This window comes from Rutidosis leptorrhynchoides, chromosome 7 (assembly GCF_046630445.1).
Source record: "Rutidosis leptorrhynchoides isolate AG116_Rl617_1_P2 chromosome 7, CSIRO_AGI_Rlap_v1, whole genome shotgun sequence".
NCBI lineage: Eukaryota > Viridiplantae > Streptophyta > Magnoliopsida > Asterales > Asteraceae > Rutidosis > Rutidosis leptorrhynchoides.
In genome coordinates, this window is record NC_092339.1 from 17299946 (window position 1) to 17318623 (window position 18678).

An 18678-nucleotide genomic window follows, 5' to 3' on the forward strand; every position below is an offset into this window, starting at 1 on the left:
GTTCAAGAACACGTCGTTCAAGGACCACTGTTCAATCTCCACCCCAACCTGATTAGGGCTCCCAATGCACCTGATCACTCACTGATTCGCCTATCTAGAGGCAATGCTGCACATGCCCTCTCTATTCCCAAATCGAAGGTTAACAAAGGGTATGAGGCTCTCATCGAATACATCCGTCAATCACCTCTGGCAAGAGCCATCACCGGTGTACCTTCCCGATTCTATGCTGCCTGTTTGGCACGATTTTGGTATACTGCCACTGTTGCCACCACTCCCGGCAACGTTCCATGTATTCGTGGCATGGTGACTGAAACCCTAAATTGCTCTGTCACCATCGAAGCTATTAGACGTGCTCTTCAATTGCCCGGTGGACCATTTGTTGCTTCACCTACTAGTGACGAATTAAGAAGGGAGGTGTTGGAGACCATTGGGTTTGCTGGACCAGTGGCACATACACCGTTGAGAAAGCATATGCCACCTCTGTGGTACTACTTCTTTGGGTTGATGACTCAGTGCATGAGTCAAAAGTCAGGAAGCTTTGACCAATGCTCAGATTTTGAGCTCAAGCTTGGTCATGGGTTGTTGTTCAACAGGAACATCGATTACGCCCTTGAAATTTATTTGAGGCTAAGGGAAATGGTGACTGCTAGAGTAAGAACCAACTTGATTCCATTTCCACGATTCTTAAGCCTGGTATTTGAAAGTGAACTGGGTGAAGCTTATCAGCAAATTGCTGATCAATCATTTGAGGTCCCAGTAAAACAAGGGGGTATGCCAAAGGATGTACCTGCTGCTCCATATGCTGAGTTGACACCAGCAATGAACGAGTATCTTGCTGCTCGTCGTGGAGCCACCCAATCGACTGCCTCTGGTTCTGCACCAGCTGAGGGGGAGGGTCCTCAGCGAAAGCCAGCAACGCGAAGGAAGCAGCCAGCTACCTCAACTAGTACAGCCACCGTCTCATATACTGGTAAAGCAGTAGTTGTATTAGAATCTAGTGCTCTCTAATCATAAAGAACAGCCCTAGTCTTATATACTGACTACCCATTTCTAGTGTTGGAATCTGTTGCTCATCTATTTCTTGGTAACAGGCAAACCTAAGCGTGCTAAAGCTGGCTCCAAGCGAACCACAGGGGAGATTGCACCAGTCTCAGCTGCTGCTCCTGCAAAGGATGTAGCTATGGAACCTGGTGCGTTTCTAGACCAAACAGCAGAACAATCTAACTTAATTGAAAATTTTTTAACTGCTGACTTGAAAAATGTTGAGGGAGTTAACGGTATAACCCTGGCTCCCAAGCTGACTGGTTTTAAAACTGGTGTCAAGAAGAGTAGCAACCCATACTCGTCTAACCAGGCACTTCCACATTTTTCTGAAATGAACTTATTGCAATACTCTCTGCTGACAGTACAACCAGCAGAGAACATAACTGACCCCCAAAGCAGGCTTGAGCTGGGTCTTCATCGTGTTGAACCAGCTCAGGTGACTGCACAGCCAGTATGTTACTCGGATACTGTTAAGAGTCGCACTCCTACATCATTACCAGCCAGATCTCTTACACTATCTGGGTCAACATGTGTTGCCAATGAGTCAGCAGAGTCACCGCTGTACTTACAGACACCTTCTTCTGTCTCATTCGAAGGGCTGACCAAATCACAAGTCTGTCCCCAGAGACCAAAAACAGATGCAATTGTTGAGTCAAATTTATTTGGTTCTACAGTTGCTAACATAACTTGTTCTATTGTTTCAGTTCTTAGCAGGGTAGATGAACAGGCAGAGGGGGAGCAAAATAAAGATGTTGTTATTCCTACTGGTGATATTGCTGCCTCTGCTACTGGTGTTGGCGCCACTGATTCTGTTACTGGTGGTGCTGATGCTAGTACTGTTGATTCTGCTGCTGCTGGTGTGGAAGATGTTATCATGGAAGAACCTCCTGTTCTTGAGAAGGTTATTGACAATATTGTCAAGGATGTTCTTCTTGATGAACCTGTCACCCAGCCAAGAGTGGACTCTGCATTAATGTCTGATGAGCCTGCTGATTCTTCTGATTCTTCTTCTATGGAACGTCAAGTTCTTACAGAATCGGCAGTTCGTCATCCTATTGGTCCGATTTTGGTTGCTACTGAACCAGCTGCTGAGATGGAGTTTGAAACCATTCAGCCGAATGCAGCTAATGTTATTGTCATTCCTGGTTCTGTTTCTGGTGCACAGGTTGCTGATGTTAAGGATGCTGGTACCTCTGCTGACACAACTACTGATTCGACTAAGGCTTCTGTTACTGAGGAAACAAAGCCATATGTTGTGCAGGTACCAGATCCAGATGAAGTTGTTCCTAACTTCATTTTCAAGGGAGCTTCAATCTCTCCCAAGATTGCTATGCTGGTCGATCAGCTGACCTTTGATCCCGAATCTGCGATAGTCTCAGCCAGCAGATTACCTCGTGAAGAGATGGTTGAGCTATTATCTCAGCTTGATAGACCAGCTAGAGAAGAAATTTATGAGAGGATAGCCCTGCTGGAGCAAATCAATGAACAGCCTTACTATCATGTTTTTGGTATGGCTCCAGCTGCTTCGCCATTTCCTGGTACATGGAGGCCTCTCAAGTTTGTCATCGATCCTACTACTGGTAAGTGTGTTATGCAAAATGTCCCTGATTCGCCAGTACCTTCTTCTTCCTCAGCTTCTTCCTCCTCATCTTCTTCTGATGAGGATGCTGATGAAGGTACTGGTAAGGGCGAACCAGTCATTCATGATAACGTGACTGGTTCCAAAGACAAACCAGTGGATCTTACTGATGACAATGCTGATAGTAATGCTGACAAGGATATCAGTGGTTCTAAGCCTTCGGGCGAAGGTAAAAACGATGGTGATCATGATGATGAGTCAGCTCCTGACCTTCCATCTCCACCACCCCACGGTGATACTCCTCTGTTAGCTTGTGCTGACCAACCTTCAACCTCTGCATACTTAAAGTTCAATGCAGATGAGGTTGCTGATATTTCCACCTTTGCTGTCTATAAGACACTGCAAGGGATCACACCAAATTTGGAGGAAACTATTCGCAGAGCTATTGTTGATAGTGTCTCTGCTGCTGTCAGATCTGCTGGAGAGGCTGTTACAACTCCTATTGATCTTAAACTCCAGCAGGTGTGTGCTTTTGCTGATGTGGCAGTCGAAGCAATCACAAAGCACCACGAAGATGAAGAGGAGCTTCAAAGGCGAATTATCTCTCACAATGAGTACTGTGAAAATATCACCCGACTCCAAGCTGATTTGGATGCTGCTAACCGCAGAAATACTTTCTTAAATGAGGAGAACAGGGTGTTACACGAGAGATTGGAATCGCAGGAAGCTCAAATGGCTAACATGATTCCTGCTGCTGCCTATGTTCAGATGGTTGAAAACATGCAACGAATGGCTGCTTTGCAAGGTGATGTTCGGGCCATCGTTGAACAAATGGCTATGGGTGTAGCCAGGAATGAAGTTAGATCCTCCAATCTTCTGTTACGACAATTTGGTGTGGATCCTGGTGCCCATCTTACTCCAGAGGTTGCTGAGTGGAACAATTTTGCCTTCTCTGCTCCTCAGTCAGACAGTGATCTTGATGCTACTGTCTCCCCTTCTATTCACCCTACTGCCCGTGCTGATGACAAAAAGGGGGAGAAAAAGTCTCAAAAGAAATCTAAAAAGAGAAAACAGTCTGAGGGGGAGCATGAACATGAAAAGGCTCCTAAACAACCCAGGAGAGATGGAGATGGTGATGGTGATGGTCAAGACACTGGCCCTAAGCCCAGCAACGCTCATACTGAAGCTGGTGGTGCACAGGCAACTGGTGGTACTCAACCCAGTGTGTCTGCCACACCAGTGGATGACATTGGTTCTGGCAATAAGCCCAGTGATGTTTCTGATATGGCTGTAGCTGAAGCTTTTGTGCTGTCTCAATCTATTGAACGTAAAATGAAGAGGAAGTTAGAGAGACATCAAAAGCGACAGCAGGAACTAGATGATGCCTTCAATGCCAAGTTTGAGGCCTTTGCTGAACTTAAACGTCGTAAGATTATGCACAGAAGATGGCTGAGTCCAAAAGCAATGGAAGTTGATGATGACCTGACTGCCTTTGATAAACACAGAAAAGAGGCAAGAAAAAGAAATGCCAAGTTCATGGTCAAATACGACAAACAGAGGGCAAAGCTGTATGCACAGAGAGCAGAAAGAATCAGGAACATGACTCCTGCTGAGATGAAGGATTACCTTGATTCTACTGAGTCAACTGGTGGAGTTAGAGCTGATATTTTCATGAAATGGGTTGATGCTATGTTAGAACCCAGCTCTACTCCTCAACCAGCATCTGCTGCTCAGCCAGCTACACAACAAACACAGCCAGCAGAAACAATCATCCTTAATGATGATGATGCTATTAGACAGGGGGAACATCTTGCTATTGTTCCTTACCTGCCTCCTATTCAACCAGTATCAACACAAGAACCATCAGCTGAACCCAGGCCTATTGACAAATACAGGGTGAAATCTGCTCCTAGGGACAATCAGCCCCTGAGGAAAGGACCCCTATTCGAGGCAGCTGATGAAGGTACTGATGTGGTTGAGCCAGCTGATACTAATCAGTCAGCTGGCATTGAAGACACAGCAAGGAGTGCTGTGATAGAAGACCCAGCCAGAAGTGTGCTGCTGGGTAGTACAAGTGTTGAAGACCCAGCAAAGTCGGTTGAGCTGGGTGCTAAACAAGTAGGTGATGAAACGGTTGATCCTGCTCACTTCACAGTCTGGGGAAGAGACGGCCAAACATTTGTTCTATCTCCTCTTCCTCCCCAGATTCAAGTTTACTTTGACAGAACACAGGATAACCGGGTCAATCAGCATCCAGTTAGTTCATCTGGCAGCTATGAATCATCTATGTATCCTCCATCTTCCCCAAGGGTTCATGACAAACATATCACTTGGGAAGATGACTCAGTAACCCATGGTGAGCCGAACATCAGAAAAATGAACCCAGATGAAAGAGATGCCTACAGACTTCAGATCACTGTTCCAGAGTTGCTTGAACAAAGACAAATTGAACTTAATGAAAGAATTCGTCAAGTCAGGCTGCTGCATCACCCTCTTGATCAGCCACACTATATTGCTGCACTAACCTTTGGCGTTGACATTAGGGTGTACTTGAATAACAGTGGTCTCAGGCTCTCCACTACTGATGAAAGAATTCATTTTGAAGATGCACTCCAGCTGGGTATGGATATAAGGGAGTATTGTGCTGCCCTTAGTACTGAAGAGGGTAGAAAGATGGTTGAAGCAGTAAGATCCCTGAACATTTCTTATGATGATTATCTGATGGGTTTAGCTGCTGAAAGGGAAGCCAGAGAAGCTGCTGATGCTGAACTTGCTGAACGTTCAAGGCTTCAGGATATTGAAGACAGATTGGCTGCTGACAGAAAGCAACAGGCTGAGTCCCTCAAACTAGCCAGAGCCATTGTCAAAGAACAGGATAAGGTTTTTGATAAGATAGAAACTGCTGAGAAAGTACCTACCACTGCTCCTGTAGTACCTGATCACAATATTGAGTTTCCTGATACTTACTATAAGAGCAGGTATGGTAATGTGATGAATAGAAGATCTAATCCCTGCAGAATTATCAAGGTAAACAGGGGGACAAAAAGGGCTTTCAATGTTGTCAGGGAGAACAATGTTCAAGAAAGGATTAGTTTTGATGACTTAAGAACTCTTGGATTCAGTGAATGGATAGAAATCTTGGAGTATTTCATTGGTAAAGGTGAGAGTGCTATCAAGAGTGCTCTTAAGACTGAACTCCAACAGCTGTTCAAGAAGGCAACTAAGTTTGGGAATGCACCAGTAGTTGATGTTGATGAATTTCTTGCTCAAAAGCCTAAAGGGAAGCAACCTACTGGTGAAGGACCAACTGGGAGAAGCCGAATTGTTCTACCTCCTTCCATCCCTGTTTTTGACCCTGCTGAATTACCTCTCCTGTTCCCTGAAGCCTGGAAGATTAAACAAGAGGAGCTATCTGATGAAGAAAGAGAAAGAGAAAGGGATAAAGATAGATAGTCTCCTATGTGCTTAATTTGTATCTTTGTAATTTACTTTTTATTATGAATTATCTTGTAATTATTGTATATATCTGATGTAATGTAAGTAAAGTGAGTTTATCTTCAAAATCATATCAAATTATAAGATATAGATAACTCATCAAAAGATCCCAAAACAAACTTAAAGGGACGAATTTACTGTCTACTCTCTCTAGGTCCCTAAGTGCTGGCTTTAGTGTTTTCTCTTCAAGTCATAGGTTTTGTCATCATCAAATAGGGGGAGATTGTTGAGTCCCCAAAATAATTAAGGATTTAATTATGACAAAACAATATTTATTTGCACTAAAGTGTTATGTGCAGCCAGCACACGTTTGTTTATGTATAGTCAGCTAATATAGCTGTGTCGAGTGTTTAGTATGCTACCTAGTCTATCAGCACAAGGTAGAAATGTATTCTTCGAATCAGCACAGGATGTGCACCCAGCAAATCAAGAATATCAAGTGACTCAGCATATGAAGGACCAGTAAGTCTGGATATTAGCATACAACACAAGACAGCCATGCTCCATTACAAGCATGGTAGTTTCCCAGAGTGGTGTACATCAACGCACTATTCAACAGAAGTTGAAGACAAAGTTGAACAGAAAAGGACAGGAGTCGGCGGCTGACAAGTGACCTTACAAGACCACGTGGGAATGCAGAAGTGGAACGCATGTGCAGACATGTGTTATACTTTATTCATACCTAGGGAACACAACATTCCATTTGTTTAAATCAAATGGTAGTGCCAAACCGAATTGGTGTGTTCCAGCAAATAGCTACCTAAGAGGAAAGAAGGAGAGCACGCCTTCTGACACAATTGTCCCCACAAGTACAAGGCATCCAATGTACTAGTGGACAATAGATTAATTACGCGGTTAATAGAACTACTATATATATTGTTGTATCCACTATTGTAAAAACTAGTGGTGTGGGTTTATCTGTTAGAGTCAAAACCGTGTAATAGCTTTAGTTTATCTCTTAGCTATAATCTAGGTAATTTGTATCAACCAACTATCATTTCCGCCAAGGATAGTTGTGATTCTTTCTGATTCAATCAATAAAGAATAACAGTTGAAAATTACCTGTGACTCTATCTTATTTACTACAGAATACTAAACGTGTTTAACTGACTAGTTAATTAAGAAAAGAATTGTATTCACCCCCCCTCTACAATACTCCTGTTGTTATTAAGGGACCAACAAATACCATACTAATTATGATAATATTAATATTTTATCGATAATAATAATATTAGTAATAATAATCTAATATATACATCCAATTTCATCTTTATATGATATAAAGTGATATTATGAATACAAATATTGATATTTGACGATACAAATAACATTACTACAACAACTATATTTGTATTTAAATTTAATTTATTAATATCATCTATTATTATGTAATATTTAATAATTATGTAATATGTATTGTAACATATACTGAATATTATATATTTATGCATTTTAATATAAATATATTATAATATTTATTTACATATTTACATACTAATTATATTATACTTATGTATGTAATTATGAAAAATATAAATGTTTTATATATGTAAGTATTATATATATTTATTAAAATAGTACATTATTTCATCATAGATATATTATAAATTTCTACATATACATAATATAATAATTATGTATAAAATCATATATATATATAGTTATATTTATGTATATATGTATACTACCATATATATAAAATCATGTTTTAAATGTTGAGTAGATGATTAATTATGTATATTAAACAATTAACTACAAAGTATAACATTGTACATTTAATATTTTGATAACGTTGGTAAAATATGTTTGAATCATTTATATACAATATACTATATATATTCAAAATGAAAATCTTTAGTTATTAAATGTTATCTTTTATAATAACAAAATTACTTAATAGTTCATTAATACTAATATAATTAGTTTTATATATAATTATTTATATTTACATTCTTAGTTACAATTAAAGGTTCGTGAATCGTCGGAAATAGTTAAAGGTCAAATGTTATCATGAAATAGTTCAAACATAATGAGACTCGGTTTAATAGACTTTGCTTATCGAGTCGAATCATATAAGATTATGTTTAAATTTGGTCGGAAATTCCCGGGTCATCACAGTACCTACCCGTTAAAGAAATTTCGTCCCGAAATTTGAGTGAGGTCGTCATAGCTAACAATAAATATGTTTTCCTGACGAATATGAGTTGATAACTTGAGTTTTATCATCATTGAGTAATATGGATAAAAATAATTCGATTATTCGAAGAGTGCGAATGAAGCTATTCACAAAAGGATGAAATGAGAAACAAAGATTTGTTTTTAACTTTTGACGTAGTCAGGTTTGAATTTAGAAAATAAGGCGCGTCTTAACTTTTGACATTGCCTTGGTTGAATTCCGGAATTTAAGGGATTTAAAGAAAATCTTGAAGATCTATAAAATCTGATTCTTCGGGATTTATGGAAATTAAGATCTCTTTAATTAAATACGGTGATCTGCCCCGATTACTACGTCTGATATTTCCAGTATAAATTAAGCTCTTCCTTTCCATTATTCTCACCATTCTTATACTTTCTTTCTTAGTTCATACATCCAAAAGATTCTGAAAATGATTAATCCAGTTCTGATCCTTGTCCTCATCCTTACTATCGCAACAATCATTCTCCTTTTCCAACTTCCACCAGAGGAATCTGCTTTCTTCTACTTCGCCCTCGGGATTATAATGTTTTTAATTCTCCCGTGTCTTTATGTTGCGATAAACATTGATATACACGGTTTGTAATTTATGTGTTGTTATCGGACTTTATATTCTCCCTTATATTTCAAAGCTCTATGCTTTTGTTTTCTCTTCCCGACTTCAAGTCAAGCGAATAATGGTCCAGAATTTATAGATATAGAGTTTCGAATGATTATAATGTTCTAAGCATGAAGGAACGTGATAGCACGATTTGATTTTCAAATTTATCAACATCACGGAAGATAGAACCATCAAGAATACATTTTCTTGATTTGTTACGGAGTTAAGTAGGATGAAAGAGTTATGTAACATGGCACATGATGACGTTATGATCTATGAATCATCACATTTCATTTAGAAACTCAGCATGACTTACTGTAATATAATCACGTTGATCAAGTGTCATTATATTATACTAACTCATGCATCAGTTCCCATCATTACTTCAATAACATTCATATTTTAAGCTTGAAAATTTACAGAATATAGAAACTAACAGTTTCTATATGATGTAATACTGATAGCACGAAAAGATTAATGATTTCAGATAAGAATAGTTATAAAAATATCTCCAGAAATATGGAGGATATTTATAATGAAAGGTACGATAATATCTCAGAATATCTAAGATCAGAGGATGATAGAAACTATTGTCTGCAAGGGTTTAGAGTAAGGAGCAAGTTATTCACTATAGACTTTAGCAGACATTGAATTATTTGGATTCTTTGAAGTCAAACTTATTCTTTGTGATTTATCCACGGCTTTCTTCATAGTTTCGCATAATCTGCTTTTCGGTACTATATTTTCTATTGAATGTTTCCAATATATTGATACACAAGAAGCACGAAGAGGTATATAATTTCGGACGAGAATATTTATGAAAATATCCTCAGAAATATCAAAGATATTGATGATGATATTTTGGAATTTCTAAGTTCGACGGTTGATGGAGAAAGATTTTCCGCAAGATTTTAACATGACTTCGGAGCAAGATATTCTCTAAAGATTTCAACGGATCCAGAATTACCTGAATCCTTTGAATATAGGATTTGGTCCTTGTATTTGTCCTTGGTCTCCTTCATGGGTAACTCAATATGTTTTTCAATACCCAATTTTCTATCGAGCGTTCCTAACACTCCTTTCTTTATCATCAAACTTTTGTCCGTTTAGACCATCTACCATTTTTTTGTTTCCTCTGCATTTAATGCTATGATATCTGAATCATCAGTTATTAATTCGAGGTGGTTTCAGGAGAATTGTGTTTTTAGATGATTAAACGCTGATGGTAATATGATGGAATATGAAAGGTTACCTGGTAACAATAAAAGAGCACGCGTATATATAAACGTTATAATAAGGTTGTTTCGTACGAAAAGTCGAAGTTGACTTGTTGGAGCTGTGACAAAATTGGCTAATTTTGAAAAGGGATCGCAAAGTTGTTTTTGTTAATAAATGCCAAAGGATCTGACGCGGCTACGTGTTGAACTTTTACTCAATTGCCGAGAGTTTCTCAGGTGCATAACTATATGCATAAATCTTTCCTTCCGTAGATGAAGTGCGGTTGATTCATCCTATCGATTGAGGTGTTTTCAAGAATCATGAAAGGTTTGAACGCAGAATGTAATCGTGAAGATACAAATGAGGTTTAAGACGAAATCAAGTGGCAAACTTGAAGAATTGTTTAGTTTCATATGTTATATTCAATATTTTAATTCATTTTAATTGTCCAATGTTATTAGTCCACAGTCGATAGTCCACAGTTGACAGTGCAATCATTCATATATAGTTTAATATATAATATTTGAATTAATTAATACGTATCGTGACCCGTGTACATGTCTCAGACTCGATCACAACTCAAAGTATATATATTATTATAGAATCAACCTCAACCCTGTATAGAGAACTCGATCATTACTGCATATAGAGTGTCTATGGTGATTCCAAATAATATATATAGATGTGTCGATATGATATGTCAAAACCTTGTATACGTGTCCCGATATTTAAAGTGCGTAAAATAAATAACAGAAATTAAATGACGATAAATAAAGTGCGTAAAGTAAATAACAGAAATTAAATGACAATAAATAAAATTGCGAGAATATAAATTGCGATAAAATAAATTGCGATAAATAAATTGCGATAAATAAAATGTAATACGGAATTAACAGTTAGCTAGGAACAGTTAGCTAGGATTTTGTTAGCGTGGTTTCCTAATAAAATTTAATATTGTTAATTAGTCTGTTTCTAATCAATTTTTATTGTGTCCATTATTTCTTCATTATGCCACTTGTTGGATTCTGATAGGTCAAAATTCAAATATGAAATTGAATTTGAATGAAAATAGTTATTCTTTGGTGAACGGATAAGTATCCCGGTGGTTGTAAATAGGATAGTGAATAACTGTTGAATCAGATTCGAAGAATATACAGTGTAACTTATTAATGTGAAATTTAAATATTCCTCGGGTATTACCTACCCGTTAAAATATTTTTATTATTAACAGTTTGTACAAAAGAATTTTTAATTACAATCTTTATGAAAACATATATACATATATATTTTCTTCAGATGTAATCATGAATTTAATGAGTTAACATGATATTAAACTCATTTAGTTTTCAGTTGGAACTAGAATAAATAATCTCTAAAACATTAGAGATTACATAATCACCATGTCGAACGAAGATAACTGATGTAGAATGTCATGTAGAATGATGATTATACTCGAGGTATAGATTGAGATGTTGAGGCATGTGATATTGAAATTTGGGTTGTTGGTGGTACTGTTGGTGCCGGTGATTTGGATGAAGCTGGTACGTTTTGCACCATATTTTCCAAGACTACAACTTATGCGCGAAGTTCGTTAACTTCTTCTATTACACCGGGATGATTGTCGGTTCGGACGAGCGGATGAATGAGGTTTAGAATCTGAGATAGTATATGATCGTGATGAGATACTTTGGAAATGAGAGAGAAAATGGTGTCTCGAACAGGTTCGCCGGTAAACGTTTTAGGTTCATTGTCAAGAGGTGAATTTGGTTAGTGGAAATGATCGCCTTCTTCGCGTTTCCATTGATTAAGTCGAATACGAACCCATCTCCAATTCATTCAGAATAGATGATGGCTAATTGATCGATTCATTCCGGTTACTCTGCTTTCGGAGCTCGAGTGGAAATCCATATCGAAATAGCTGTCGGAATAACTATCGAAATAGCTATCGAAATCTGATGGACTCGAACTGGTTGAGGGATTCATCTCGTACGATCAGATGAAGGATTTTCGATAAGAAATAGATTATAGGATGTAGATTAGTACCCTGCAATACATAATTTACATATGCATATATAATACTAAAATCCCATAAGCTACGGAGGAATCTACGGAAGCTGTCAGGCAAAGGTAACAATAACAGATACGCTAAGATATGAATTTAACTATACACTGTCTATGCAATAAAGGCAGTAAGACGTGTCTTAGACTTTAAGGATGATAAGCAAATAATTTTTCGACACTAAATGATAAGCAAAACTTTTGACATGCATACACGGTCGAAGTCCAGACTCATTAATGCATTCTAACGACTATCAGTTAGACTCACTAATGCAAGACCTGGTTCGCTAAGACCACCGCTCTGATACCAACTGTGAAGACCCGTCCTAATCCATCCGGACGAAGTCCATATCGATTATAAACGATTCACAACAGTTGATTACATCGCGAGGTACTTGACCTCTATATGATACATTTTACAAACATTGCATTCGTTTTTGAAAAGACAAACTTTCATTACATCGAAAGTTGACAGGCATGCATACCATTTCATAATATATCCAACTATAATTGACTTGATAATAATCTTGATGAACTCGACGACTCGAATGCAACGTCTTTTGAAATATGCCATGAATGACTCCAAGTAATATCTATAAAATGAGCAAATACACAGCGGAAGATTTCTTTCGTACCTGAGAATAAACATGCTTTAAAGTGTCAACCAAAAGGTTGGTGAGTTCATTAGTTTAACTTAAACAATCGTTTCCATCATTTTAATAGACCACAAGATTTCAGATTTCCATTTCTCATAAACATACGTCCCATGCATAGAGACAAAAATATCATTCATATGGATTGAACACCTGGTAACCGACATTAACAATATGCATATATAAGAATATCCCCATCATTCCGGGATCCTCCTTCGGACATGATATAAATTTCGAAGTACTAAAACATCCGGTACTTTGGATGGGGCTTGTTGGACCCGATAGATCTATCTTTAGGATTCGCGTCAATTAGGGTGTCTGTTCCCTAATTCTTAGATTACCAGACTTAATAAAAAGGGGCATATTCGACTTCGATAATCCAACCATAGAATGTAGTTTCACGTACTTGTGTCAATTTCGTAAAACAGTTATAAAAGTTGCGCATGTATTCTCAGCCCAAAAATATAAAGGGTAAAAAGGCAAATGAAACTCACGATACTGTATTTTGTAGTAAAAATACATATGACGTCATTGAACAATGCAGGGTTGGCCTCGGATTCACGAACCTATATCAATTGTGTATATATTAATACGTATAATGTAAGTTACAAAATTTCATTTATTAATATGTATTATTTATATATTATAGTTTTGTAGAATTTATTCTAACCTTTATTTTAAACGTATACTTATATTATATTTTAAGTTATATTTTATATATATATCGATTTTATGTATATATATCTATAATGATTTACGTTTATATAAATAGTGACATTAATATATTTATATACATATATTTGTGGTTAGTATTGTATTTATGAAATTTTATTAGTTTGTTATGTGAATTATTAATACAATCCTAGTATATACCATAAGTATATATATAGTGTACAAAAGATTTTTTTGTTAAAATAATAATTTAGATAATAATGATTTACTAATAATAATAATAATTTTATTAATAATGATAATACTAATAGCAAAAAAAATGAAAATGATAACTGTTAATGATACTAATAATAATAACTCTAAAATAATATTAATACTAATACCATACTTATGTTAATAATAAGGGTTCTAATATTTATAAAATGATAAATGATAATCATAATAATACTAGTAAATATTAATGATGATACTGATAAATATGATATTATTAATTGTAAATGTACTGATGATACTATTATTTATAACCCGGTACAAATTCTAATATTGATGATAATAATATATTTTTATTTCCTTCATAATAATAATAATGATAATCATAATCATAATCCTAATGATGATAAAATACTAAAATGATAAGTTTATTACTAATAATAATATTATTAATACCTATCATAATAATAATAGTAATGTCTATAATACTTTCAAATATGATAACAAGTATGATACTAATAATAACAATAACAATAACAATCAAAACAATCACAATAATAATAATAATACTAATAATAATTAATATATAATAACAATAATAAAATTAGAAAAGAAAACTACCTCACATGAAAAGAGTTTCAAAAAAAAAAGAAACTACCGTCCTCTGGACTCGATCTCGTGACCACATGCTCACACGCAAACACTCTCGACCATCCCACCAATTCTGATTCTCTGTACTAATATCGAATTTAAATTTTATATATAAACTATTTTTCTTCTATTCCTCTTCTTCTCCACAAGTCTCATGGATTCAACAAAACATCAATAACCAAAAAAAAAAACAAAATCGGGGTTCCCTTTAAAGCTTCAAAACATTACAGAAAAAAAATAATTTGGGTTCTAAAATAAAAAAAAAAAAAATACTAAAGGCCTACTGCAGCGTCGGTTTTTGGAACAAAACAAAAAAATTGATTTCGTAATAGATAACATTATAGATAATGTTTATAACACGAAATAGTTTTCTAAACATGTATAAAAACTACTGGAATCGTCAATTTGATCAGAAACATATACACGAACGCGAATTTGTCTCAAGAACAATTGTTGACTTTTTTTAAACTAAACTTTGACTTCAAAATTCAAGATCGATATAAAGATTTGAGAGTTGAGATTTTGCAGATAGATTCAAAGAAAGATTTCTAACCTTTCTGCATTTTTAGATTTTGAAACTTTATTCGAAATTGAATTAAGAGAAAAAAAAATTGGAGCGTGCAGAGAAGAAGAAAAAAAAATAATATCGATGTGCTCTTTAATCCCATTGGATTTCCGTTTTATTTGATTTGCAATTATACATAATCATGTTGTAATAATAGAGATCGGTTGATAAAAAATGGAGAAAATGTCAACACAGGTTCACGAGTTGGGAGCAGGAAAGAAACAAAAAAAAATAATAATAATAGAGATAAAGGATACAGAGGTCACGCGTATAATATAGATCCCTACTGTTTTTTTTAATTAATAATAATAATATATAATAACAATACTATTAATATCTAATAATATTAATAAAATTAATAATAATGATAAATATAATATTAATGATAATAATAATTGTAAAAATGATAATAATAATAATAATAATAATAATACCATACTAATTATGATAATATTAATATTTTATCAATAATAATAATATTAGTAATAATAATCTAATATATACATCCAATTTCATCTTTATATGATATAAAGTGATATTATGAATACAAATATTGATATTTGACGATACAAATAACATTACTACAACAACTATATTTGTATTTAAATTTAATTTATTAATATCATCTATTATTATGTAATATTTAATAATTATGTAATATGTATTGTAACATATACTGAATATTATATATTTATGCATTTTAATATAAATATATTATAATATTTATTTACATATTTACATACTAATTATATTATACTTATGTATGTAATTATGAAAAATATAAATGTTTTATATATGTAAGTATTATATATATTTATTAAAATAGTACATTATTTCATCATAGATATATTATAAATTTCTACATATACATAATATAATAATTATGTATAAAATCATATATATATATAGTTATATTTATGTATATATGTATACTACCATATATATAAAATCATGTTTTAAATGTTGAGTAGATGATTAATTATGTATATTAAACAATTAACTACAAAGTATAACATTGTACATTTAATATTTTGATAACGTTGGTAAAATATGTTTGAATCATTTATATACAATATACTATATATATTCAAAATGAAAATCTTTAGTTATTAAATGTTATCTTTTATAATAACAAAATTACTTAATAGTTCATTAATACTAATATAATTAGTTTTATATATAATTATTTATATTTACATTCTTAGTTACAATTAAAGGTTCGTGAATCGTCGGAAATAGTTAAAGGTCAAATGTTATCATGAAATAGTTCAAACATAATGAGACTCGGTTTAATATACTTTGCTTATCGAGTCGAATCATATAAGATTATGTTTAAATTTGGTCGGAAATTCCCGGGTCATCACATCGAGAAAGTACAAACTGAAGAAAAGAGCATCAATGATGTTCCCATTGCAAAAGAATTTCCCGATGTATTTCCGAAAGAATTACCGGGATTACCCCCACATCGATCCGTTGAATTTCAAATAGATCTTGTACCAGGAGCTGCACCAATTGCTCGTGCTCCTTACAGACTCGCACCCAGCGAGATGAAAGAACTGCAAAGCCAATTACAAGAACTTTTAGAGCGTGGTTTCATTCGACCAAGCACATCACCGTGGGGAGCTCCTGTTTTGTTTGTCAAGAAGAAAGATGGTACATTCAGGTTGTGTATCGACTACCGAGAGTTGAACAAACTTACCATCAAGAACTGCTACCCACTACCGAGAATCGACGACTTATTTGATCAACTACAAGGCTCGTCTGTTTATTCAAAGATTGACTTACGTTCCGGGTATCATCAAATGCGGGTGAAAGAAGATGATATTCCAAAGACTGCTTTCAGAACACGTTACGGTCATTACGAGTTTATGGTCATGCCATTTGGTTTAACTAATACACCAGCTTTGTTCATGGACCTTATGAACCGAGTATGTGGACCATACCTTGACAAGTTTGTCATTGTTTTCATTGATGACATACTTATTTACTCAAAGAATGACCAAGAACACGGTGAATATTTGAGAAAGGTGTTAGAAGTATTGAGGAAGGAAGAATTGTACGCTAAGTTTTCAAAGTGTGCATTTTGGTTAGAAGAAGTTCAATTCCTCGGTCACATAGTGAACAAAGAAGGTATTAAGGTGGATCCGGCAAAGATAGAAACTATTGAAAAGTGGGAAACCCCGAAAACTCCGAAACACATACGCCAGTTTTTAGGACTAGCTGGTTACTACAGAAGATTCATCCAAGACTTTTCCAGAATAGCAAAACCTTTGACTGCATTAACGCATAAAGGGAAGAAATTTGAATGGAATGATGAACAAGAGAAAGCGTTTCAGTTATTGAAGAAAAAGCTAACTACGGCACCTATATTGTCATTGCCTGAAGGGAATGATGATTTTGTGATTTATTGTGATGCATCAAAGCAAGGTCTCGGTTGTGTATTAATGCAACGAACGAAGGTGATTGCTTATGCGTCTAGACAATTGAAGATTCACGAACAAAATTATACAACGCATGATTTGGAATTAGGCGTGGTTGTTTTTATATTAAAGACTTGGAGGCACTACTTATATGGGGTCAAAAGTATTATATATACCGACCACAAAAGTCTTCAACACATATTTAATCAGAAACAACTGAATATGAGGCAGCGTAGGTGGATTGAAATGTTGAATGATTACGACTTTGAGATTCGTTACCACCCGGGAAAGGCAAATGTGGTAGCCGATGCCTTGAGCAAGAAGGACAGAGAACCCATTCGAGTAAAATCTATGAATATAATGATTCATAATAACCTTACTACTCAAATAAAGGAGGCGCAACAAGGAGTTTTAAAAGAGGGAAATTTAAAGGATGAAATACCCAAGGGATCGGAGAAGCATCTTAATATTCGGGTAGACGGAACCCGGTATAGGGCTGAAAGGATTTGGGTACCAAAATTTGGAGATATGAGAGAAATGGTACTTAGAGAAGCTCATAAAACCAGATACTCAATACATCCTGGAACGGGGAAGATGTACAAGGATCTCAAGAAACATTTTTGGTGGCCGGGTATGAAAGCCGATGTTGCTAAATATGTAGGAGAATGTTTGACGTGTTCTAAGGTCAAAGCTGAGCATCAGAAACCATCAGGTCTACTTCAACAACCCGAAATCCCGGAATGGAAATGGGAATACATTACCATGGATTTCATCACTAAATTGCCAAGGACTGCAAGTGGTTTTGATACTATTTGGGTAATAGTTGATCGTCTCACCAAATCAGCACACTTCCTGCCAATAAGAGAAGATGACAAGATGGAAAAGTTAGCACGACTGTATTTGAAGGAAGTCGTCTCCAGACATGGAATACCAATCTCTATTATCTCTGATAGGGATGGTAGATTTATTTCAAGATTCTGGCAGACATTACAGCAAGCATTAGGAACTCGTCTAGATATGAGTACTGCCTATCATCCACAAACTGATGGGTAGAGCGAAAGGACGATACAAACGCTTGAAGACATGCTACGAGCATGTGTTATTGATTTCGGAAACAGTTGGGATCGACATCTACCGTTAGCAGAATTTTCCTACAACAACAGCTACCATTCAAGCATTGAGATGGCGCCGTTTGAAGCACTTTATGGTAGAAAGTGCAGGTCTCCGATTTGTTGGAGTGAAGTGGGGGATAGACAAATTACGGGTCCGGAGATTATACAAGAAACTACCGAGAAGATCATCTAAATTCAACAACGGT